The sequence below is a fragment of the Pecten maximus genome, chromosome 8 (assembly GCF_902652985.1).
Source record: "Pecten maximus chromosome 8, xPecMax1.1, whole genome shotgun sequence".
In the NCBI taxonomy this organism is placed as follows: domain Eukaryota; kingdom Metazoa; phylum Mollusca; class Bivalvia; order Pectinida; family Pectinidae; genus Pecten; species Pecten maximus.
The window spans coordinates 38,496,084-38,523,949 of NC_047022.1; the positions used below are offsets into that span (position 1 = coordinate 38,496,084).

Here is a 27,866-nt window from a genome sequence, read left to right on the forward strand (position 1 = left end):
CCAGTTTTAATAAATATTTTTGAATTTCGGTATGATTGTTTGACCAAAACAATTCTTTAGGAAACCCGAAATCGAAACGCCATTCTGTTATAGGTGGATGGAATGTGATCCCCGAACTTCATATATTTATCATTATGAAGCAGGTACTCCAGAACCGGCCTATCCCCAGGTATCTTTACCACGTACCGCTGACGGTAGTACTGTAAATTAGATTGGAAATGACGAAATGGTTCCCTTACTATTCCGAAGTACTTAGTATCATTCGGTAATATATTTTCAAATGCCTCCCTGTTATATCGAACGTGAGCACACAGTATATCATAACCCATGTTCGGTGGTGGTGGAAGAATATTGTCTGGTTGCACCGTTTGATGAATGCTTATAGTAGAACCGACACTTGGAAGAGCAAACACAAGGTCGTTTTCATATCCATAGCGCAGGAAGATGTTCTGAACAGTTGTGCTGGCAGCTTTGTGTACCTTTACGAAAGCAATATGATTGATAGGACTGGCTTTCACGTTTGGTATTGGGACAAAGTTCGGGTCCTGGGCAGGTGAAGCTTTCGAGTCCTGAATAACGTCGACATCCACGTCTTCGGAAGGGACGACTTTCAAGTCCTGAATATGGTCGACATTCACGTCTTCGGAAGGGACGACTTTCGAGTCCTGAATATGGTCGATATTCACGTCTTCGGAAGGGACGACTTTCGAGTCCTGAATATGGTCGATATTCACGTCTTCGGAAGGGAAGACTTTCGAGTCCTGAAAGGGATCACCTTTTGAGCCTTGGCTAGGTTTGCTATTCACGTTCGAAACATCAGACATCGTTTTCGAGAAGTTGTTCTGTTGCAAGTATTGTTGATACGGTGATGGCTCGTAAAAATCTGTATTGAACGTAGAAACTAATTTCCGCACTGGCGTATGTATTAAGGCACTGCCGAAGTATGTTCCCATACTGACTAAACCCGTCATCACCAAACAGCAGAGGCCAAACATCATCCTTTAAAGTATAAAGAGGAAAGAGGGTCGTTAGATACAACCATCAGTAAAAGGCAATAATCAACATCATGAAATGATGTTTAAAATGAATTTATTAATTAAATCATACTGTAATAAAACAGGGCAGTATACGAAGTGATGCATGTAGTGTAACATTGGTTAAAAATATAATCTCTGTGGTTTGTTTTTTTAATATTTCATTTTTTCGAGGTTTGACATACATTTTACGTAACAATTACAACCCCAGAATTAAACGTTACTTTACAATACCACTCGAAACCTGACAGAAGTAACTGAACTCGAAAGCCAATACATGTACCTAATTAGCCTACCGACTATAGATAGGAGTTTATATATCCCGAGATTTAATGTAACAACTGAATGACTGTTCTGTGAGAGGTTAATTCTGTAAATGTACTTCTGAGTTTATCTTAATGAGGTTACTTTTTAACTATTACTTTAATCCTGTTTTCAGTCCGATATATCACGTTGATCACCAGGAAATATTTGTGTCGATTTAAACCAATAAACACAAATAAATACTTTAACGAAATAATCAATACATACAATGTATCTGTCTGAATGTAAGTTTGAATCACAAAATATCTAGAAAGTCTTGTAAGAGATGAAGTACTTTTAATACACACAAAATGTATTGCAAAACTTTAAAATAGTCATGTATGTGCACGTTTCATACGGACTTACCATAGTGATACCATAGTTTCTTTTATGATAAAAGTTCTGGTACATTAAGCAATCACGTGGTGAAATATATTGGCATATCTTATTTTTAAAGAGAACATTGGCTTTAGACAGTGCTTATCGAATTATTCTACTTACCATATTATTTTCTTATTCTGCATATTAGTTTCCAAATATTAGTCCAAAAGATAACAGCGATGTTATATTTCGTTGGACGGAGGATTTGTATCACGTGTTCCATTTAAGACTGAATGGGTTATACCGCTGAGAGAACCAGCTGTTTCCCAGTGTTGGTTAATGCAGATACTAGTTTTGACAAAGTCAATATCACAAAATATCCTATTATATAGGGAATATGGACATTTGCTTCACATGACTATACAGCTAGACTTTTACTTAACAACCGTAAACAGGACATGTGAAAAGAAAACTAGTTTTATATATGCTCATTATTTACTGGAGAAATTACTATTTAAAACATAATGGATATCGGAATTTTCTATCATCAAGAAAGTTATTTCAAACTTTTTTTCTGTCATCTGCATATGCATGTAATCAAGCAAAAATATATAGTGGCATTAAATGTTACAGAATCAATTACTAAAAACGGACGATAATTAAATCTATTAATACTGAGCATTCGTTTAAAAACAGGACACTATAATCATATCAGGGGGATTTTATTACCAGACTAAGGATATGGCATCCTTAAATCATTGTGTGTCGTTTGTACAACCAACCTGTAGCAAACAGTAATTGCATGGTTACTTATGGATACATAATATCATCAGTCAGAGAGTCGAGACCTCTTAAGATGTAGCTATCAGGCAGTTTTGTATTTCAAACCAAGAAACCAAAATTTATTTCACAAACGCCACGGAATAAGATGGTATGTTAAATATCAATTCGTTAATTATCAAATATGTACTGTATAACAGAGAACATTGCTTTGCTAGGAAGTAGAGCATTTTATTGTAGCAACCTACTCTAAAATATAAATCTGATTGCTTTACTTCAAACATGTCTTTGAACACAAGACTATAATGATTTTCACGAAGTGAAAAAATAACTTACATAGAAAAATGCTTCTTAATACGCCACTCGTGTAGCTATACAGCTTGGAAATGTAGACAAATCGACTAAGCGGATTTTATCAAACATTAGCATTCTAACATGTTTTCTATAGGCAATACGACTGATGCGAATTTATTCTGTATGTGTTTCTATTGTGCAATAACACCCCTTACATATCACACGTGTTACATGAGGTCGTAGATGGCAAGAGAGGTGGTAGTATGTACTTAGAATATTGATCTATCTGTCCGATTATTATAATGACGGACCGGAAGGTTTGCTCCATGTACCACGTCAACTTTAAATCTTTCTACTATTTTGTTTTCAAATCAATGACCCACTATCATAAAACCTTGATGCATCTGGAAAGAATAGTATTAAGTAAAGCAACAGTTTTGATAATTAATATTTTAATGTGTCTCCGGCTCGGGCACTATTCAATATCTCGACAGCACCATGATGCCATAATATATATTTAAACGTTTTCCATCCTTCCTCTCGACTTTTATGTGCAATTGAAATGGTGTGACATCTTCTCAATATCAGTAAGGCTTTAATACTGTAAAGCACATAGATTCCGCGAATTCTTTATTTTGCGAACTTACCACTTCAGGACATATTCGCGGATAGACGATGTCACGAACGCTGATCTTAGAAATGACTTAATTCGCGAATGATGAGGGTTTATAGATTTTGACTCGGCAAGACTCTTATATCATAACCAGTAGGTTTGTCGCCATCCAGGATTGTTATTTTCGTACAAATAATCGCGACTGACTCTCTCGCGTATTAACACAGTAATACATATACCACGTGTAAGTGATTTACTCTCCTCGCGTATTAACACAGTAATACATATACCACGTGTAAGTGATTTACTCTCCTCGCGTATTAACACAGTAATACATATACCACGTGGAAGTGATTTACTCTACTCGCGTATTAACACAGTAATACATATACCACGTATAAGTGATTTACTCTCCTCGCGTATTAACACAGTAATACATATACCACGTGGAAGTGATTTACTCTCCTCGCGTATTAACACAGTAATACATATATACCACGTGTAAGTGATTTACTCTCCTCGCGTATTAACACCGTAATACATATACCACGTGTAAGTGATTTACACTCCTCGCGTATTAACACAGTAATACATATATATCACGTGTAAGTGATTTACTCTCCTCGCGTATTAACACAGTAATACATATACCACGTGTAAGTGATTTACTCTTCTCGCGTATTAACACAGTAATACATATACCACGTGTAAGTGATTTACTCTCCTCGCGTATTAACACAGTAATACATATACCACGTGTAAGTGATTTACTCTACTCGCGTATTAACACAGTAATACATATACCACGTGTAAGTGATTTACAGTTATGGTGTACGACCAAATTTTAGATATAAGGGAGGGGGAATATGACGTTATATAAAATCTATGACGATTGCTCTTCCAATATCAGAAGTAGTTATATTTTGATATGTGGACACATGGAATTTAAGGATATCAACTGGAGAGTTTCGGTAGATAGCTGTCGATTTATATCTAGACTCACCATCCCCTACACCGAAAATGTTCCTAAAAAGATGTGATTCTATTGCCACATAAACACAGGATATCAAAATTACAGGAACACATTCATTCCCCTTTGGCGACGTTTGGATATCATGATAGGGCCAGATAAAGAAGAAACAAGAAAAGTACCATCAAGGAAAAGAATAGGATGAAAGAACAAATATTCATCCCGGCAACGGCCATAACACAGGATTCTCTGAAACATCCTTCACATCCTTAAGATAAAACAATTCAACAGAAAGTCACAGAAAGTGTATATAAATTCGGATGCGAGAACTGCGACGCGTCACATATCAAGATAATATGGAGAAAGTTTGGAGTCCGTCTTTGAAAACACCAGAAAGACAAAACCATGAATAAAGGAATGGTAAAAAAAAATATCATATTTTTTAGCTCAACTTAAAGAAAGCAAGATATGAACAAAACTCAACTTTAGATGCCAAATTACAAGGACAACACGAAAATATGTTCTGGAAGAAAATAAAATGTTCTGATGTACCGACGGCACCTGCCTTTGCTTAACTTTTCATACTCGTAAATTGGTAGCAATATTAGTGACAGCGGAACCAAGAGTCATATTAACCAACACTTATCACACAAGGACAAATGTTAAACGACAAACTTATCACACAAGGGAAAATGTTAAACGACAAACTTATCACACAAGGAGAAATGTTAAACGACAAACTTAACACACAAGGAGAAATGTTAAACGATAAACTTAACACACAAGGAGAAATGTTAAACGATAAACTTATCACACAAGGAGAAATGTTAAACGATAAACTTATCACACAAGGAGAACTGTTAAACGATAAACTTAACACACAAGGAGAAATGTTAAACGACAAACTTATCACACAAGGGAAAATGTTAAACGACAAACTTATCACACAAGGAGAACTGTTAAACGACAAACTTATCACACAAGGGAAAATGTTAAACGACAAACTTATCACACAAGAACAAATGTTAAACGACAAACTTATCACACAAGGGAAAATGTTAAACGACAAACTTATCACACAAGGGAAAATGTTAAACGACAAACTTATCACACAAGGAGAAATGTTAAACGACAAACTTATCACACAAGGAGAACTGTTAAACGATAAACTTATCACACAAGGAGAAATGTTAAACGACAAACTTATCACACAAGGGAAAATGTTAAACGACAAACTTATCACACAAGGGAAATGTTAAACGACAAACTTATCACACAAGGGAAATGTTAAACGACAAACTTATCACACAAGGAGAAATATGAAACGACAAACTTATCACACAAGGAGAAATATTAAACGACAAACTTATCACACAAGGGAAATGTTAAACGACAAACTTATCACACAAGGAGAAATGTTAAACGACAAACTTATCACACAAGGGAAAATGTTAAACGACAAACTTATCACACAAGGGAAAATGTTAAACGACAAACTTATCACACAAGGAGAAATGTTAAACGACAAACTTAACACACAAGGGAAATGTTAAACGACAAACTTATCACACAAGGAGAAATGTTAAACGACAAACTTAACACACAAGGGAAAATGTTAAACGACAATCATTGAACATCTATACATTTGAGAGTTATAGTACGTTGATGAGTTGAACACTGGAGAATTATAGGTTGGTGACTTGAACATTGGAGAATTATAGATTGGTGACATGAACGTTGGAGAATTATAGATTGATGATTTGTACATCGGAGAATTATAGACTGGTGACTTGAACATTGGAGAATTGTAGATTGGTGATTTGTACATTGGAGAATTATAGATTGGTGATCTGTACATTGGAGAATTATAGATTGGTGATCTGTACATTGGAGAATTATAGTTTGGTGATTTGAACACTGGAGAATTATAGATTGGTGACTTGAACATTGGAGAATTATAGTTTGGTGATTTGTACATTGGAGAATTATAGATTGGTGATTTGTACATTGGAGAATTATAGATTGGTGACTTGAACATTGGAGAATTATAGATTGGTGATTTGTACATTGGATAATTATAGTTTGGTGATTTGAACACTGGAGAATTATAGATTGGTGACTTGAACATTGGAGAATAATAGATTGGTTGACTGTACATTGGAGAATTATAGATTGGTGATTTGTACATCGGAGAATTATAGATTGGTGATCTGTACATTGGAGAATTATAGATTGGTGATCTGTACATTGGAGAATTATAGATTGGTGACTTGAACATTGGAGAATTATAGATTGGTGATTTGTACATTGGAGAATTATAGATTGGTGACTTGAACATTGGAGAATTATAGATTGGTGATTTGTACATTGGAGAATTATAGATTGGTGATCTGTACATTGAAGAATTATAGTTTGGTGATTTGAACACTGGAGAATTATAGATTGGTGATCTGTACATTGGAGAATTATAGATTGGTGATCTGTACATTGGAGAATTATAGATTGGTGATCTGTACATTGGAGAATTATAGATGGGTGATCTGTACTTTGGAGAATTATAGGTTGGTGATTTGTACATTGGAGAATTATAGATTGGTGACTTGAACACTGGAGAGTAATTGATTGGAGAGTTGTTATAGATTGATGAACACTGGGGAGTAGTATGTTCAATACAGTACAAATGTCTAGTGTTTTCAAATCATGGATCAAAAATAGGGAACATTAATGCAATATTCTTATTAAACTTTTGTCACTGTTAGAAATGACGATAGAAATCAGAACACCCTGATAGCTTTAACATCAGGAGAACGGGACCTATAAATGTATTGCGAGTCCTTCATATTCGATATATAAACCTTCGTGAAGGATAATAGGAAACACTTATCTCTATGTCACGTGGTATTATATATTGGCTATCACGTGATTCTAGCAGATATCATCGGTATAACACAACCGCCGTATGCTTGTCTATCATAAACAAATATTGGGTACGCTGCTTCACAAACAAGATACCTTTGTATGATGCCTTTCTGGAGTTTAATCTCTATTTACAATGGAAGGCATTGGTATTGATATAGTATTGTTATGTATCTATAAACATCAAGGGAAGTAAACGTTTATGGCTGAACATATAAAATAATGAATTTTCGTTTATGTTACGATCCCTTATGATGTAGTCGAATGACACACAAGCAGTAACATATGTTCAGCACCAGAAACAAGTCGAACGTTTTAGATATAAAACTACATCTCACAGCTGTTTTGTCCTTCTATGACTCATCAGTGATGCAAGTACAAAACGCAGTAGGGAATTTCAAAAATGGATCTAAAGAGAGAGTATAACAAATTGTTTACGTTATACCGCGGTTCGTGATGAATCGGCAGGTACGTGGGTGTCAACGTAACAACAAGATCCATGGAGAAATGCTAGACAGCGTGGCTCGCTCATTTGGTTTGGGGCTTTTCTTACTTTACCGTATCATCTAATCACCGTCGAATACAGGGTGTCCTTCCGATATGTAAGAGTTTCTACTCTTCCATATCACTGGTGGTAGAATGACACGTGCTTTCAACCATAGACCTAGGGGTCTCTGATTGGACAGATCTTTGGTTAAAACATATTAATTTATAACAAACAAGGTACATGAATGATAACATTTCAAAGTAGCCCTTGCTTGATATTTGCGATGAGGGACCATAAGAGTTAGAAAATTGATATTAATTTTAATATATGATGTATTGTTGTGATATTACATTGTACAAACATTAAAATATTTAGACCAAGTGTAATTTATTTGTCTTTTTAAGTCTTTCGAACAAAGTGGAAATTTAGAGAATAAGGACGAATAAAATGTTTTGATAAATAATTAATCATTTAACAAGTAAATTGAAACATATCTATTATATAAAAAAAAAAAACAATTTCACAGGCACCCTACCTTAGACTCCTCACCGCTCATTTAACATTGTCATTGTCATTGTTATTAGGTTACTTAACGATGTGACAATAGGGCCGTTTTGACCGACATTTTTATGACAGGAAGGTCGTTGTAACTAAGAATTTATCACAATTGGATCGTTATGACTGAAGATTGTAATAACAAAGACTTTTATGACAACAAGGCCGTTATAAAGTCGTTATGACACTGAAAAAAGAGGCCGTAATGACACTAGAGGTCGTTATAACAATAGAGGTCGTTATAACATTAGAGGTCGTTATGACACTAGAGGTCGTTATGACAGTGGAGGTCGTTATGACAAAAGAGGTCGTTATTACAATAGAGGTCGTTATGACAGTAGAGGTCGTTATGACACTAGAGGCCGTTATGACAGTAGAAGTCGTTATGACAGTAGATGTCGTTATGACAAAAGAGGTCGTTATGACAGTAGAGGTCGTTATGACACTAGAGGTCGTTATGACAGTGGAGGTCGTTATGACAAAAGAGGTCGTTATTACAATAGAGGTCGTTATGACAGTAGAGGTCGTTATGACACTAGAGGCCGTTATGACACTAGATGTCGTTATGACAATAGAGGTCGTTATATCAAAAGAGGTCGTTATGACAGTAGAGGTCGTTATGATAATAGAGGTCGTTGTTACAATAGAGGTCGTTATGACAGTAGAGGTCGTTATGACAATAGAGGTCGTTATGACAGTAAAGGTCGTTATGACAATAGAGGTCGTTATGACATTAGATGTCGTTATGACAATACAGGTCGTTATGACAGTAGAGGTCGTTATGACACTAGAGGTCGTTATGACATTAGAGGTCGTTATGACAGTAGATGTCGTTATGACAGTAGAGGCCATTATGACAATAGAGGTCGTTATGACAATAGAGGTCGTTATGACAGTAGAGGCCATTATGACAATAGAGGTCGTTATGACAATAGAGGTCGTTATGACATTAGAGGTCGTTATGACAGTAGATGTCGTTATGATAATAGAGGTCGTTATGCTAATAGAGGTCGTTATGATAATAGAGCTCGTTATAACAAAATGACCATAATAACAACCTTTTTGTAATGAAGACGTTTTAACAAGAACCATTGGGACTGTAGAATGTTTTGACTAAGACCGTTAAAGTAATAAGGGCGTTTTAATCAGTTCCGTTTTGACTATAAACTACTTTGACTAAGATCGTTATGACTGTCGGTCTGTTTTAACTAGTGGGCCGTTTTGTATAGGGACGCTTTGACTGTAGAACCTCTTTGACTTTAGGACCGTTTTGACTAGGGAATTTATGACTGTAGGGTCGTTTTGACTAGGGACTTTATGACTGTATGGTCACTTTGACTAGGGACTTTATGACTGTATGGCCGTTTTGACTAGGGACTTTATGACTGTAGGGACGTTTTTCATAGGGACTTTTTGACTGTATGGTCACTTTGACTAGGGACTTTATGAATGTAGGACCGTTTTGACTATGGACTTTATGAATGTAGGACCGTTTTGACTAGGGACTTTATGACTGTAGGGTCGTTTTGACTAGGGACTTTATGACTCTATGGTCACTTTGACTAGGGACTTTATGACTGTTGGGCGGTTTTGACTGGGGACTTTATGACTGTTGGGCGGTTTTGACTAGGGACTTTATGACTGTTGGGCCGTTTTGACTAGGGACTTTATGACTGTTGGGCGGTTTTGACTAGGGACTTTATGACTGTAGGGCCGTTTTGACTGTTGGGCCGTTTTGACTAGGGACTTTATGACTGTATGGTCACTTTGACTAGGGACTTTATGACTGTAGGGCCGTTTTGACTAGGGACTTTATGACTGTAGGGCCGTTTTGACTGGGGACTTTATGACTGTAGGACCGTTTTGACTAGGGACTTTATGACTGTATGGTCACTTTGACTAGGGACTTTATGACTGTAGGGCCGTTTTGACTAGGGACTTTATGTCTGTATGGTCACTTTGACTAGGGACTTTATGACTGTAGGGCCGTTTTGACTGTAGGGCCGTTTTGACTTGGGACTTTATGACTGTAGGGACGTTTTGACTAGGGACTTTATGACTGTATGGTCACTTTGACTAGGGACTTTATGACTGTAGGGCCGTTTTGACTGGGGACTTTATGACTGTAGGGACGTTTTTGATAGGGACTTTTTGACTGTATGGTCACTTTGACTAGGGACTTTATGACTGTAGGACCGTTTTGATTAGGGACTTTATGACTGTAGGGCCGTTTTGACTAGGGACTTTATGACTGTAGGGCCGTTTTGACTAGGGACTTTATGACTGTAGGGCCGTTTTGACTGGGGACTTTATGACTGTAGGGCCGGTTTTGACTAGGGACTTTATGACTGTAGGGCCGTTTTGACTAGGGGACTTTATGACTGTAGGGCCGTTTTGACTAGGGACTTTATGACTGTAGGGACGTTTTGACTGGGGACTTTATGACTGTAGGGCCGTTTTGACTAGGGACTTTATGACTGTAGGGACCGTTTTGATTAGGGACTTTATGACTGTAGGGCCGTTTTGACTAGGGACTTTATGACTGTAGGGCCGTTTTGACTGGGGACTTTATGACTGTAGGGCCGTTTTGACTGGGGACTTTATGACTGTAGGGCCGTTTTGACTAGGGACTTTATGACTGTAGGGCCGTTTTGACTAGGGACTTTATGACTGTAGGGCCGTTTTGACTAGGGACTTTATGACTGTAGGGCCGTTTTGACTGGGGACTTTATGACTGTAGGGCCGTTTTGACTAGGGACTTTATGACTGTAGGGCCGTTTTGACTGGGGACTTTATGACTGTAGGGCCGTTTTGACTAGGGACTTTATGACTGTATGGTCACTTTGACTAGGGACTTTATGACTGTAGGACCGTTTTGACTAGGGACTTCATGACTGTAGGGCCGTTTTGACTGGGGACTTTATGACTGTAGGGCCGTTTTGACTAGGGACTTTATGACTGTAGGGCCGTTTTGACTGGGGACTTTATGACTGTAGGGCCGTTTTGACTGGGGACTTTATGACTGTAGGGCCGTTTTGACTAGGGACTTTATGACTGTAGGGCCGTTTTGACTAGGGACTTTATGACTGTAGGGCCGTTTTGACTGGGGACTTTATGACTGTAGGGCCGTTTTGACTGGGGACTTTATGACTGTAGGACCGTTTTGACTAGGGACTTTATGACTGTAGGGCCGTTTTGACTAGGAACTTTATGACTGTAGGGCTGTTTTGACTAGGGACTTTATGACTGTAGGGCCGTTTTGACTGGGGACTTTATGACTGTAGGGCCGTTTTGACTGGGGACTTTATGACTGTAGGACCGTTTTGACTAGGGACTTTATGACTGTAGGGCCGTTTTGACTGGGGACTTTATGACTGTAGGACCGTTTTGACAAGGGACTTTATGACTGTATGGTCACTTTGACTAGGGACTTTATGACTGTATGGTCACTTTGACTAGGAACTTTATGACTGTATGGTCACTTTGACTAGGAACTTTATGACTGTAGGACCGTTTCGACTAGGGACTTTATGACTGTATGGTCACTTTGACTAGGAACTTTATGACTGTAGGACCGTTTTGACTCGGGACTTTATGACTGTAGGACCGTTTTGATTAGGAACTTTATGATTGTAGGACCGTTTTGACTAGGGACTTTATGACTGTAGGGCCGTTTTGACTGGGGACTTTATGACTGTAGGGCCGTTTTGACTGGGGACTTTATGACTGTAGGGCCGTTTTGACTAGGGACTTAATGACTGTAGGGCCGTTTTGACTGCGGACTTTATGACTGTAGGGCCGTTTTGACTAGGGACTTTATGACTGTATGGTCACTTTGACTAGGGACTTTATGACTGTAGGCCGTTTTGACTAGGGACTTTATGACTGTAGGACCGTTTTGACTGGGGACTTTATGACTGTAGGGCCGTTTTGACTGGGGACTTTATGACTGTAGGACCGTTTTGACTAGGGACTTTATGACTGTAGGGCCGTTTTGACTGGGGACTTTATGACTGTAGGGCCGTTTTGACTGGGGACTTTATGACTGTAGGACCGTTTTGACTAGGGACTTTATGACTGTATGGTCACTTTGACTAGGGACTTTATGACTGTAGGACCGTTTTGACTAGGGACTTCATGACTGTAGGGCCGTTTTGACTGGGGACTTTATGACTGTAGGGCCGTTTTGACTAGGGACTTTATGACTGTAGGGCCGTTTTGACTGGGGACTTTATGACTGTAGGGCCGTTTTGACTGGGGACTTTATGACTGTAGGGCCGTTTTGACTAGGGACTTTATGACTGTAGGGCCGTTTTGACTAGGGACTTTATGACTGTAGGGCCGTTTTGACTGGGGACTTTATGACTGTAGGGCCGTTTTGACTGGGGACTTTATGACTGTAGGACCGTTTTGACTAGGGACTTTATGACTGTAGGGCCGTTTTGACTAGGAACTTTATGACTGTAGGGCTGTTTTGACTAGGGACTTTATGACTGTAGGGCCGTTTTGACTGGGGACTTTATGACTGTAGGGCCGTTTTGACTGGGGACTTTATGACTGTAGGACCGTTTTGACTAGGGACTTTATGACTGTAGGGCCGTTTTGACTGGGGACTTTATGACTGTAGGACCGTTTTGACAAGGGACTTTATGACTGTATGGTCACTTTGACTAGGGACTTTATGACTGTATGGTCACTTTGACTAGGAACTTTATGACTGTATGGTCACTTTGACTAGGAACTTTATGACTGTAGGACCGTTTCGACTAGGGACTTTATGACTGTAGGGCCGTTTTGACTGGGGACTTTATGACTGTAGGACCGTTTTGACTAGGGACTTTATGACTGTAGGGCCGTTTTGACTAGGGACTTTATGACTGTAGGGCCGTTTTGACTGGGGACTTTATGACTGTAGGGCCGTTTTGACTGGGGACTTTATGACTGTAGGACCGTTTTGACTAGGGACTTTATGACTGTAGGGCCGTTTTGACTAGGAACTTTATGACTGTAGGGCTGTTTTGACTAGGGACTTTATGACTGTAGGGCCGTTTTGACTGGGGACTTTATGACTGTAGGGCCGTTTTGACTGGGGACTTTATGACTGTAGGACCGTTTTGACTAGGGACTTTATGACTGTAGGGCCGTTTTGACTGGGGACTTTATGACTGTAGGACCGTTTTGACAAGGGACTTTATGACTGTATGGTCACTTTGACTAGGGACTTTATGACTGTATGGTCACTTTGACTAGGAACTTTATGACTGTATGGTCACTTTGACTAGGAACTTTATGACTGTAGGACCGTTTCGACTAGGGACTTTATGACTGTATGGTCACTTTGACTAGGAACTTTATGACTGTAGGACCGTTTTGACTCGGGACTTTATGACTGTAGGACCGTTTTGATTAGGAACTTTATGATTGTATGGTCACTTTGACTAGGGACTTTATGACTGTAGGCCGTTTTGACTAGGGACTTTATGACTGTAGGACCGTTTTGACTGGGGACTTTATGACTGTAGGGCCGTTTTGACTGGGGACTTTATGACTGTAGGACCGTTTTGACTAGGGACTTTATGACTGTAGGGCCGTTTTGACTGGGGACTTTATGACTGTAGGGCCGTTTTGACTGGGGACTTTATGACTGTAGGACCGTTTTGACTAGGGACTTTATGACTGTAGGGCCGTTTTGACTGGGGACTTTATGACTGTAGGACCGTTTTGACTAGGGACTTTATGACTGTATGGTCACTTTGACTAGGGACTTTATGACTGTATGGTCACTTTGACTAGGAACTTTATGACTGTATGGTCACTTTGACTAGGAACTTTATGACTGTAGGACCGTTTTGACTAGGGACTTTATGACTGTATGGTCACTTTGACTAGGAACTTTATGACTGTAGGACCGTTTTGACTCGGGACTTTATGACTGTAGGACCGTTTTGATTAGGAACTTTATGATTGTAGGACCGTTTTGACTAGGGACTTTATGACTGTAGGACCGTTTTGACTATGGACTTTATGACTGTAGGGCCATTTTGACTAGGGACTTTATGACTGTAGGACCGTTTTGACTGGGGACTTTATGACTGTAGGGCCGTTTTGACTAGGGACTTTATGACTGTAGGGCCGTTTTGACTGGGGACTTTATGACTGTAGGGCCGTTTTGACTGGGGACTTTATGACTGTAGGGCCGTTTTGACTAGCGACTTTATGATTGTAGGGCCGTTTTGATTAGGGACTTTATGACTGTATGGTCACTTTGTCTATAGATCTTTACCTTATATTATCGTGTTGGGGGATCCTCAACACCATAGTATAAGGTGATGAACTGTATTCTAATCAGACTGGTATAATCAGAGATATGTTAAACATGTGATCGATATATAGTTCAGCAGTTAATCTGTGTGTGGACATCAATTAACTTCATTAACAATGAATTGATAATTCATAACTAACTGGCCATGCATTTTGACTGACAGACCTGATGACTGCTACTCATTGGTAGAGTAACATGTTTAGTGCCTTCACGACTCCACTTTGTACTAGGTTTCGTCTCACTTTATATATAGTTAGTAACATGTTTAGTGCCTTCACGACTCCACTTTGTACTAGGTTTCGTCTCACTTTATATATAGTTAGTAACAGGTTTAGTGCCTTCACGACTTCACTTTGTACTAGGTTTCGTCTCACTTTATATATAGTTAGTAACATGTTTAGTGCCTTCACGACTCCACTTTGTACTAGGTTTCGTCTCACTTTATATATAGTTAGTAACAGGTTTAGTGCCTTCACGACTCCACTTTGTACTAGGTTTCGTCTCACTTTATATATAGTTAGTAATAGGTTTAGTGCCTTCACGACTCCACTTTGTACTAGGTTTCGTCTCACTTTATATATAGTTAGTAACAGGTTTAGTGCCTTCACGACTCCACTTTGTACTAGGTTTCGTCTCACTTTATATATAGTTAGTAACAGGTTTAGTGCCTTCACGACTCCACTTTGTACTAGGTTTCGTCTCACTTTATATATAGTTAGTAACAGGTTTAGTGCCTTCACGACTCCACTTTGTACTAGGTTTCGTCTCACTTGATACATAGTTAGTAACACGTTTAGTGCCTTCACGACTCCACTTTGTACTAGGTTTCGTCTCACTTTATATATAGTTAGTAACAGGTTTAGTGCCTTCACGACTCCACTTTGTACTAGGTTTCGTCTCACTTTATATATAGTTAGTAACATGTTAAGTGCCTTCACGACTCCACTTTGTACTAGGTTTCGTCTCACTTTATATATAGTTAGTAACAGGTTTAGTGCCTTCACGACTCCACTTTGTACTAGGTTTCGTCTCACTTTATATATAGTTAGTAACAGGTTTAGTGCCTTCACGACTTCACTTTGTACTAGGTTTCGTCTCACTTTATATATAGTTAGTAACATGTTTAGTGCCTTCACGACTCCACTTTGTACTAGGTTTCGTCTCACTTTATATATAGTTAGTAACATGTTTAGTGCCTTCACGACTCCACTTTGTACTAGGTTTCGTCTCACTTTATATATAGTTAGTAACATGTTTTGTGCCTTCACGACTCCACTGTGTACTAGGTTTCGTCTCACTTTATATATAGTTAGTAACATGTTTTGTGCCTTCACGACTCCACTTTGTACTAGGTTTCGTCTCACTTTATATATAGTTAGTAACAGGTTTAGTGCCTTCACGACTCCACTTTGTACTAGGTTTCGTCTCACTTATATACATAGTTAGTAACAGGTTTAGTGCCTTAACGACTCCACTTTGTACTAGGTTTCGTCTCACTTTATATATAGTTCGTGTTCTGTTGGCGTATACGTATTGGCCATACGTATATATGTTACACAGATTAGGAAGTCAGGTTCAAGTTGAGTAACTGTAGCAATGAAAAACTTAAAGAGATGCGAGAGACTTATATGGTTTTCAAACCTCTTCTTAAGTTATACCAGTGAGATTCAGCTCAATCTTGCCTGAAATGATCATGAGATGAACTTGGCCAAGTGTTGTTAGTTTTGGGGTTAGTGAGAAATCCAAGATGGCCGCCATGGTCAACACTTCCACTGTAATTAATACATGGGTCATTAGAGTCAGATGACCGTTGAGGCATTTTTCACATATAAATACAGTAAGTACGAGAACAAAAACTACTTCAAAACTAATTATGTTACATTCAAGCCATAATACATTGATAAAGTCAATGAAAGACATTTTTTCTGTTGGTATTAAAAATCAAAATACACAGCATGCCCGCTCAAAGTAACTTGTTATATGTTTTCCATGTTTTTAACTAGATTGATGAAATAGCAAGGAAATATAGAAACAGAATGTTGTTTTAACAGAAAAATAGAGCAATGTATTTTATTTTTTTAAATACGTCGCCATAAGAGTATAGCACCAACAGATACAGACAGCCTAACAGCGGTCGCCATAGGGATAGCAACCCTTTGCACAAAAACATTTTGCCAGACTGATTTTTTTCTGCATAGCCGTATAATTTTCTTTTTGTCCCGGATATGACGCGTCAGGTGGCGTTACTGGTCAAGGTGAAGTATTTGATTGGTCAATGTAGCGGTAAATACAAAATGCAGATATACAGTTAAAAACGAAACAAAGTTAAGATTGAATGCAGAATGAAGGCAGAATCTTTTCAAATGACACATTAATAAAATTGTATTCCCGATTCAAATGCAGTCTTATTATCACCAAAAATGATTCAAACTTATATAATTTTGTTACCATTGCTGAACGCATTATATCGTTAATTAATTAATTCAATCAGAGACTGATTTATTTCACCAGCAGTTTTACATTATAACCACCAGAATTAAAACTATGCCGTTTATCTTTTTTTAAAGATATTTCTTGTTACAAAACACGTGATTTGACAACACAGCGCCACTGCTGTTTACACCTGATTGGCATCAGTGTACCACTATAGTCTATATTTAATCTAAACCTAGTGCAATATTCGTCTATAAGTCCATACTCAACTTTATAACTTTATTTCTTTTTGTCTATGATCTTTAACATTTTATGTACCGGGTGTGGTATTAACATTTTTTATCATTTCTTAATGATAAAAAATATCGTATCTTACCGATAGGGAAAAGGAACGACGCTTTTATTATAGCGGCATCGTAACGTGAAAACAGATCCGGAAAATATTGACTCCGCGTCGAATTTTAGTATCCCGCACTCTGTTCCGGTGAAAAAGCTGACGCTGAAGAAATTGCACAGAGAAGAATTATTGCTTATTTAGAGAAAACCACTGGTATGTAATTCATTTATTTCGTGTATTTTATCGAGCAAACAAAGAATGCATGATGTTGGAAGACAACTTATCCACGGGTTCGACGAAGAATTAGGAGAATAAAAAGGCAGCAATTCTACAGACTACAGCGCGGGGTGTCAGGTAGCCCGAGTTTTCTCTGGCCCTGTCACCATGTCTGGTGTAGGGCCAGAGCGCACTACTTTATGAAAACGTGAAATTATCCGACACCGTTTGGTGTCGCTAAGAATTTGGTACAAATACAATAAAATCGGTTGTGACATAACACCTACCTTACATATATGGATAAATGAGATATTTATTTACCCCAGAACATCCATTTGGTACCATCTAGGTGTTTTATTCCGTCCGTATAGACCCTCGCTTTACGCTAGTCAAACTTTTGTACTGTTGACCCGCCATTTTGTAAGTGACATTACGACCAACTACACGAATCGGAACGCAAGGGACCGAAATGCTTCTTGCATTGTTTAAATTAAGAAAACTAAGCTTATTATTTCCCAAAACCTGTTATATTAAATTCAAAAATTCATTATTTATGAATTATAAGGGGTAATATATTTTTAAAAAAATGTTGTATTTATTTTCCTTTTTGCTCCATCATGCACAGATAAGGGTAATTAGGCCACCCGTGACCTACATAGTTAGCAATATGGCGTCGAGTAAAGTATGAAATTTTGACTAGCATAAAGTGAGGGTCTATACGGACGAAATAAAACACCTAGATGTGACTAAATGGGTGTTCTGGGGTAAATAAATATCTCATTTATCCTTGTATGTAAGGTAGGTGTTATGTCACAACCAATTTTATTCTATTTGCACCAATGTAGTAGGAGAGGATTTCAGGGACTCATTAAAACTAGGCATCGTAAAAACAACATATTTAATATTATATGTATCATGTTACCAGTCAGCTCGACGACGATCGTGGGGATTGTGACGTCGCCAGGTCATGTCTGGCTGACCCTGTTATTGGCGCATATCCAGTTGTAGCTGATTATAAATAGTTTCGCACGAGCATGCCTGGGGCGTAATCTCGGGTATATATTCGAGTGTCTGGCTCGCTCAATGGGCAGTCAAACGGATTTGTTTCCGGAGGTGTGCCACATTCCAACAGGCCTTCGCTTAGCTGGATAGTTATAGTAGCAGCAGAGGGGTATGAAGCTTAGGCATAATGTTAGGTGGCGCGGGAGTCAAGCTCCTGTAAGATCATGACCAAGGGAGGGGTCCGTGAGCTGATATAATGTATGTAGTTATTTGTGTGTGAGCATATTTTCATCTGTACATAATTCATCGACCCATATTAAATATCCTTAACTTCAAAATTATGTAGTTTGTTATCTCTTCAATATCCGACAAGTGTTAAAACCTAACCGAACCTGAGTTGTGAGTTGTGAAGTCTTCGGGGTCGAAGACTAAAAAAATAGGAGGGAAGAGTGTAGCGGAACTGGACCGGGTCGATCATCGGCGACCAGGTAGCTCAATCGGTAGAGCATCCGGCTAGTGTTCGGAGTTCCCGGGTTCGAACCCCAGTCTGGAAGAGAGGGTTAAAGTTTGTAAGCAACTTACTTTCATTTCATGATGATAGGTACTGGAGCACAAACATCACACTAGCAATAGCTTTGTGTGAAGGCCGTGTCCAATTTGCGCTGTTTTGCCTGAGTGATCATGTGAACAGACAGATCATGTGATTGTTAAATTTAGCCAAATCTCATCAACAGGAAATGGCGTCAGCCAAAATACTGGAGGGAATTACACAAGATTTTGTTTAATGCTGGAAGGTATGGCATGTAATTAAGCAAATTTGATTTCGGGAAGTCAAAACATACTCTCAAATGTCTACTGGATGACCTGGTTTTTAGTGGCTCTGCTGTAGATCAATCCCAAGATATCTGGGCTCAGTTCAAAATGTGAATCACAGCTTAATAACTTGATTAGTGAAAGTCGCATTTCTCCTTTACTTCAAAATCTGAGCGTGTGTATTCTTTAAAAAAGGTAGCTTAGGTAGGAAGAGACTGAGGAGTACCGCGTTAATTGTTTTTAACAATTTTCTTAAGTTTGTTTCACTAGAAATGATTTTATCAGAGTTTAAAGTTGCTGTGAAACTGTGATTAGCTTCTTTATAACAATGCAACTTGGCCTTATTTTGAATGTAATAGGAATGAGTAATGAAAATACCCTACCTATGCTATGCCTCAAACTAGTGACATTTCACTTTCCAAGTGGACATCATACCACTAGGCTACAGGGAAAATTCTTTCATATATATATATGTAAAACTTACGGGGTCAGTGGGGACATATATTGCTTTGGAAGTATACTCAGTGTTGCATATATATATTTTTTTGTATTATATATGTATTTTGTTTTTTGCAGAACCTGTTGGAAGAATTCCCACACTTCTGAGCAGTGTGTGTTTTTGGTATCCAAGATGAAGAGTGACAGAGTAGCCCAGCATCTTGTCAAGAGATGGTCAGCTTATGTTCCTTCCTTCACAGACATTTTTGATGAAGAAATGTTCTACATTTGTTTCTTTCTGCTGACAGTGGTGAGCATTATAGTTGCAGTTTTTCTGTCACGGCGATTTGAAGTTAAAGATGCAGGTCATGTGGATTAATACTTCAAAAGTTCTTCAAAATATGGACAATGCAAACATGATCTTGTGATGAAAGCCAACTTGTCAGACTTCACACATCAATGAACATGATACATACCAAATGGAAAATCTGAAGAATGAAGACATCGTCTAATCTTAATATTGGTTCCAGTTCATCATTTTCATGTTTCATTCCGTTGACCATTTCCAAATATATGTACACTGGCATGGTCAGTGATCAACAGGCTACAGCCTGTTTGTTATTTGCTCTTGATTGACACTTTCAAGTTTACATAGGACAATTCCTTCCGAATTTCTTTTAAGTAATTTACAGAAATGTATCACTTGGTACTTCTATCATTATGTATATCTAAAATGTCATCTTATGAATATTATTGCTAATTTTCATGTTTGCTGTGTTGTAATACCTCCTAGTTATTTTGTTTTATTTATATAGATAATTAATTTACATTGCATCAGGCCTAAAAGAATCGATCAGCTTTATTTCATAAGTCTTTACTATAAGGATTATATTGAGAAGGAATCCTACCTTTATTAGTATTAGTCCTTCCTTGAAGATGACTTGAAAAGTTAAGGGTAGGTGAAAAAAGTAGTGGGTTGCATCCTGCAGGGTTTCAGGTTCGATTCACTGTCTGGTCATGACATTGTTCCACTTTAATTTAATGCATTTAAGATAGCTGGTATATGTTTACGTATACACTGTTTCTTAAATCCACGTGTCAATTTAATTTGTAATGTCTGCCAATGTAAATTCCTGCTTATATTTTTACGACATGTTGCTTTTTACTAGTTTCTGGGGTTGTTTTTGTCAGAAGAGAATGAGTGATGATTATGTTTGCATCATTTTTTAAACATTCATGTGAGGGTAATTTTAACTTTTACCCTTTGTTATGAGTTTTCCAATGTTATTTTAATTTTTATTTCTCATGTGCAATACATACATGTACAGTGCAGTTCTGTGACACCTGTTCATTGTTACAGGGTCACTAGAGGTCACAGAGAAAGTAGAGGTCACAGCTAGGGTGGACAAGTCTGAACAAAGTAACTTAAAGGTATTTCCCACTTTCTTGAGAGCAGATATAATGACCAATAAATCAGTTTTTGTTAATGCCGATGAATTTTTAACAACAAGTTGTGTTAGAGTGGTTTGAAATAACAGCAGTTTTGACAAATCAAAAGCAATTAAAATACTGGCGGAAAGCCATTTTACTGAAATGCCAGAAGATAAAACTTCCTCTTATCAAAGAAGATATATGTTGAAACGAAAAGTTATATCAAACACTTAAAGGGACATAACTTTTGTGGAAAAAAATTCTATTATAATTATCTTTCTTAAAGATTTATCTGTTGCAAAAACAATGTCTTGTCATATTTTCACATTTAAGCTTACATTACTTTTGCCTTTTGAAGTCAAAGATCTTTAAATATGTAATTTATTTCCATTTCCTTCCAAAATTATACTACAGGAGGGATTTTGATTTGTCAGAATCTGAAAAATAACCTCTTTCTACATATATAGTGTATTGTAATGAGGTGTTATAAAACTCACTTAAATACACTGCCATATGTATACTCTATTTTGTCTTAAACTAAATTCCTTATCAAAATCCCTTTTATACCTTTTATTATTGAAAATGTCTTAAGGAGATTGGGAATGTTAAATGTATAGTAGCTATATAGACCCTTTAGAGTATGTTTTTGACTCCCCAAAAACATATTTGACTCTTAATTGGGTTTGAATGAACATGTCTATTTGGCATATGTTTTGACCCTTCAGATTTCTGAGAAATAGTGAGTTGACTTCTGAAATCTCAAGGGTCAACTGGATGCCCTGTTTAAACAAAGAAAAAAATTCCAAGCCTTGTTACTGTAACTGAGGCTTTGCAATATCTAGATTGTGATTTGGTGAACATGTGAATTTAACAGACACATGGTTTTACATAAATTTTTAGCCCACCAAATATAAACAATTTTACATGAATTGAGCTAGCCATTCTAGTGAGAGGTTCAGGGTTTCCAGTGCCGATTTAAAATACTTTCATTGTATTTTCAGTCTTGACAAAAGATGAACTATCATATGAGAATGATATTTCAGTGAAAAATTTTTAAGTAGAAGGAAAACTCAGTCTTATTAAAAGTATGTCACATTTCGGAGTATAAATTCAGTTGTCTGAGGTTAAATTTAATAAGGTTGTCCCAATAGAAAGATTCGTCATAGTGTGGTATTGTGAGCTGTGTTTGTTTTTATTTCTTGTTAACACAGACTTACATGTTTAATGTGAATCTCACCAGCGTGTTTCTATATATATATTGTGACTGTGACATGTGTAATGTGAATCTCACCAGTTTATTGATTTGTATTTCTTTACTGTCTGTTTCTTTTGTGACAATATATAATGTGCAATAAAACTTTTTTTAATTTTAAGCATCTTCATTACTATTCTATTGTGCTACTTATCATCTGTATTAATTTTTAGCTCACCTGCCCGAAGGGCAAGCGTGCTCATATGCTGTGGTGCCTGTGTGCGGCATCCGTTCGTCCGGCCTTCCGGCGTCAACTTTTTCATTGAAACAACTTCTTCTCAATAACCAAGAGGCCCAGGGACTTGATATTGGGCCTGTAGCATGCTGGGGTGAAGGGCTACCAAGTTTGTTCAAATAAATGGCCTTGACCTTCATTCAAGGTCACATGGGTCAACTTAGCTATAATCTTCAAACGACTTCTTCTCAATAACCAAGAGACACAGGGACTTGATATTGGACCTGTAGCATGCTGGGGTGAAGGGCTACAAAGTTTGTTCAAACAAATGACCTTGACCTTCATTCAAGGTCACATGGGTCAAATAGGCTATAATATTCAAACAAATTCTCAATAAGCAATAGGCCCAGGGACTTGATATTGGGCCTGTAGCATGCTGGGGTGAAGGGCTACAAAGTTTGTTCAAATAAATGACCTTGACATTCATTCAAGGTCACATGGGTCAAATAGGCTATAATCTTCAAACAACTTCTTCTCAATAACCAAGAGGCCCAGGGACTTGATATTGGGCCTATAGCATGCTGGAGTGAAGGGCTACCAAGTTTGTTCATATAAATGACATTGACCTTCATTCAAGGTCATATGGGTCAAAAAAGCTATAATCTTAAAACAACTTCTCAATAATCAAGAGGCCCAGGGACTTGATAATGGGCTTGTAGCATGCTGACGTGAAGGGCTACCAAATTTTTGTTCAAATAATTTACCTTGACCTTCATTCAAGGTCACAGGGATCAAATAGGCTGAAGTCTTTAATCAACTTCTCAATAACTAAGAGTCCCAGGGAGTTGATATTGGTCTGTAGCATGCGGGGTAGAAGTGCTATCAAGTTTGTTCAAATGAATGACCTTGACCTTCACTCAAGGTTACAGGGATCAAATAGGCTGAACTATTTTAACGAATTCTTCGCAATAACCAAGAGTCCCAGGGAGTTGATATTGAGTCTGTAGCATACTGGGATGAGGTGCTACCAAGTTTGTTCAAATAAATGACCTTGACCTTCATTCAATTAAACCTTTTTCTGGGAATATTAATTATTCAAAGCACGATTTAGTGACATTGCCAAATATGCAAATTCCGTAGATCTTGATAGGGACTTGTAATGGGAGAGAAACAAAAGTGCGAGGACAGAAGATAGGTAGGTAGATATAAGAAAAATGAACAAAAATGAACCGTTAAAAAAAAAGAGAAAAAAAACCCAAACAAACAATAGGGATTAAAAGTAAACATAATCAGGATGTACCAAAGATAGAGCTAGCAGGCAACTTTAATTCCTGTAGAATGGAAATTCAAAATCAGGAAGTACCAACGATAGAACTAGCAAGCAACCCTAATTCCTGTAGAATTTAACTTCAAAATCAGAAACTAAAACCTTAATTAGTAGACTCCGGAGCGGAGGTATCGTTTACGATAGACGATTTTATAAAAGACTAAAGGAGCAAACCAAATCTTTTAAAAATGACGGTCAATTTACAAGATATAAATAGCACAGGTATTTAAGTCGATTTCATATTCACTATATTTCTCTTTCCACAAGACATAGTACATGTATAGAGAGACGGACGTACCATACATTTACAATTAACATACATTCATCGTAGTGTTCGTTATCGATACACGGAACTGTTTCGAAGTATAACATATACATTTGTATCAAAGGGGTCAATCATTCTTATAAAACTACACATTTTCATTAGTGTTTTAATATTAGCTGTTATTATAAGTTCATTAAATTTATTATCCTTAAAATGCTGTAACATCTAGCTTTTGATGAATTGTGTACACTATTCTCTCATTTCTGTAAGTACTGGTCATACAGTCTTAACTTACCAACATGTTTTATCCATACATAATTACATTCTGAAAAATATTGGATATCCCAATAAAGGCATCCCATTTTCATTTAAAATACATTTAACAAAACTTGCATATGAATCACCTTATGGAATAATTAGCATTAAATCAGCCACAGGCAAGGTAGAATTTATAGACAATCACTTCCTATATAGTAGCAGACGTTAATAGAAACATTATTCTAGGACAATATTGGCTGATCCATCAAGGAGTAAGATTGTATTATGACTTAGGCTGCCTTCCTACTCGTAATAACTAATGTGTCCAAACTAGGTTATGAAAGTCATTCCATGCCGCATTACCAAATTTTACTTAGTAGAACTTCTTGAAAACTTAAGGAAATCAAACCAATACTAATGACCCAACTGATCGAAGAATTGCAATCCCATAGGCCTATAACTACTGATACTGGTTTCCCATTATAAGGTATGATGGGCATAGGACCAAGAGGCTTAGCGGCTGTTATACTAATGATAACTGTTTACAAGAGATATGGGCTAGGAAGGTTATGTAGGGATCGGTTAGCTATGAGAAAGCGAAAAGGTCGGGTAAGCCAAATAGCGAACCACCCTTTGAAATGGTGCCACTGACGAGAAAGTGAAGGACGATAATGAGGGTCCATGTCCAACAGCACCGATAGTCACCGAAGGCTGCCCAAAGGATGCGGTCCTCAAAATAAATTGACGTATACCAGGTGATCCGCACGCTGCCAACACTTGGAACAACATGCTGGGAAGCAACCGCCAATGCTAATGGAAGCAAACAACAACGGTAATCATCAAGGGCGTACTTCAGGACATGACAACGGTGATCCTATAGAGAAGTCATTGTAATGAGAGACAGGAAGTGGACTCCAAGTTTGAGATGATATCCGGGCATCCACTTTCCATAGGACAAAGTGAAAATACAGTGATACAATACATCGCTGAACATTGTGTTGCATTTATAATGAGAGTGGTCACAAACAGTACTGTGAAATGGAAATCAGGATTGAAATTCAACGTGAGGCAGGAATTCCGGGATTCAATTTCTGCGGAATATAGGAAATATTGTTTTCTGCTGAAAAAAGCCTGGTAGAGCTGTGTTAAATCTGCTGCGAAGAATTCCATGATGGCACACTCTTATAATGGCAATTCATCTGTATGTATATCATACTATTTACGCGAGGAACTTTGATTAAATGAGCTTCATTGTGTGAACGTGTAATATCAGTCGTGGCATGTACTTATGAATAAAAAACTTCTATAATAATCAATATTTCAACCGGGGGTTATATTATGGAAATGTATAAAATATTGATAATCAATATTTCTTAATTGGTAAATACCAGATGTTGGTTCATATACATTCTGTATGTCACATATTTTTAATAATTGAATGTATACCACTAATAGACTTATATGTTGACTTTTGAACTTTTCATAAGACTTTACCAGGCATCATATTGTCACACAGGGACATCTGGAGATATTGATAAGATGTTACAAGGGGACATACGACGTAGGTTAACTCTTTATGTATATAATCGAGTGGGAGACGTTTGGTGTTAGGAAGAGGGTGACTGGTATTTAGAAGCAGGTTGTTAGAATGCTTATTTCTTCCTGAAAAGAACTTTGATTACACAATCAATTTTCTTGTTAGAACGGGACGAATATAACACTATGCCCATGCGAGGTTAGTCGATAGATGGATATAACAGAGATATGACCCTATAAACAGGAAGCAAAATGATTTTAAAATTCATAAACGTCAACCAACGAACTATTGTCTAAGTGTGTTACACATCTTGTTCCTAGTGGGGCACCTATAATTGTGGTGATCGTTAATCTTAGGTGTGCACAGTAAGACTTCGTTTTGAATTCTGAATATCAACATTGGTGATAATTCAATTGAAGCTCTTGTAATCAATACATAATTAAATGTTCAAATATAATACAAAACTTATAGTATGATATTCTGGCCTCTTGCTACAAACGACGCGACGTATATACATATATATATTCTATACTACATATTTCCTATCGACACAATCTTTTCCATTTACAACCTATACACTTCCAGTGTGTGATGTCCGCCACAATACTGTACGTGGATACTAAACTTACATGTACATCCATCAACGTTACACTATAGTCTGATACCTCCATGAACTAAGGGTTGTTTATCAATGATGGAAGAATCTAGAATGCGACCGTCAAGAGTGTGACAGCTTGTTATCCAATTATTTACGATAAGGTAGGAATTTTATGACAAATGTGTCTTGAATTCATATAGTAAAACGTTTGTACAGACCGTTCGTATGTTGGGTGAAACAACTGCCTTCCGTACCTTTTAAGTACGACAGACCGGTTATATGCGTTTCATTATTTTCTATAATACAGTGTATAGACGTTTCCTCTTTAATTTACAAGTTTTTAGCTTTCATAAATAAACTGTCCGATGCAGTTCAATATTTCAATATCGCACACACAATACATATAAATCGTTCAATGTCTTTCCGTCTACCAACAATTTTATTTCCGAGGCGTAATTTAACTTTCAGTTTCGAATGGCGAATGGCGTGAAATGTCACATGGTGACTAATCAATGGTATTTATTTGCTCAACAGTAATAGGAGGATAGCATGAAGCTATAATAACCAACGTACTACCTAGCTTCAACGTGTGTATACATCGAATTTACAATACAAACTGACTACAGTGTTTTCCGTCATCCTGCTCATTATACACAACATATTAAAGCCATTCTTTTTTTTTCTTTTTGAACATAATCACGGTTTTGGCCATGTGCAATTTTGTTTCAGTATTCTGACTAGTCTGAGTGATATGTAGAGTTCTGTAGTGTATCGGTGATTATGTAATCCCTGGTGTTCCGAGGTTGCTGGAAAATCTGAAAGCTCGGCATTATAAAACGATGGCTATTTCAATTCAGACTGTGACTATGTATACAATACTGAATGTATCTGCACCCCTATAAAACTATATGCATGAACTTATAAATATTGCTTGTCAACAGACTATGCACTTATTTTTTTTTACAAATACCCCAATAACTTAATAGTTGTGTAGGGAGACTCTTGTCTGAACAACTACGAGGCATGCACATGTGTGTATAATAGTATACTAGGTATTAAAATTGACCTATCAATCGCTCACTGAGATGGTGCTAAAAACGAATCGGCGTAGCAGTCCAATAATCTTCATGATTGTAGAAATTAATATTTAACCCCTTTTTAAAGCAAAATGTTGAAATTCAATATAAAT

The 27,866-nt window shown here is 37.4% G+C and overlaps 1 long non-coding RNA gene across 1 annotated transcript; it reads left to right on the forward strand.

Annotated features, from left to right (window-relative positions):
• Positions 1-17,506: 17,506 nt before the first annotated feature.
• LOC117333441 lies at positions 17,507-22,638 on the forward strand. The gene is made up of 2 exons (XR_004533898.1): positions 17,507-17,578; positions 19,973-22,638. It is a non-coding gene; the product is annotated as an uncharacterized LOC117333441 (long non-coding RNA).
• Positions 22,639-27,866: the final 5,228 nt, after the last annotated feature.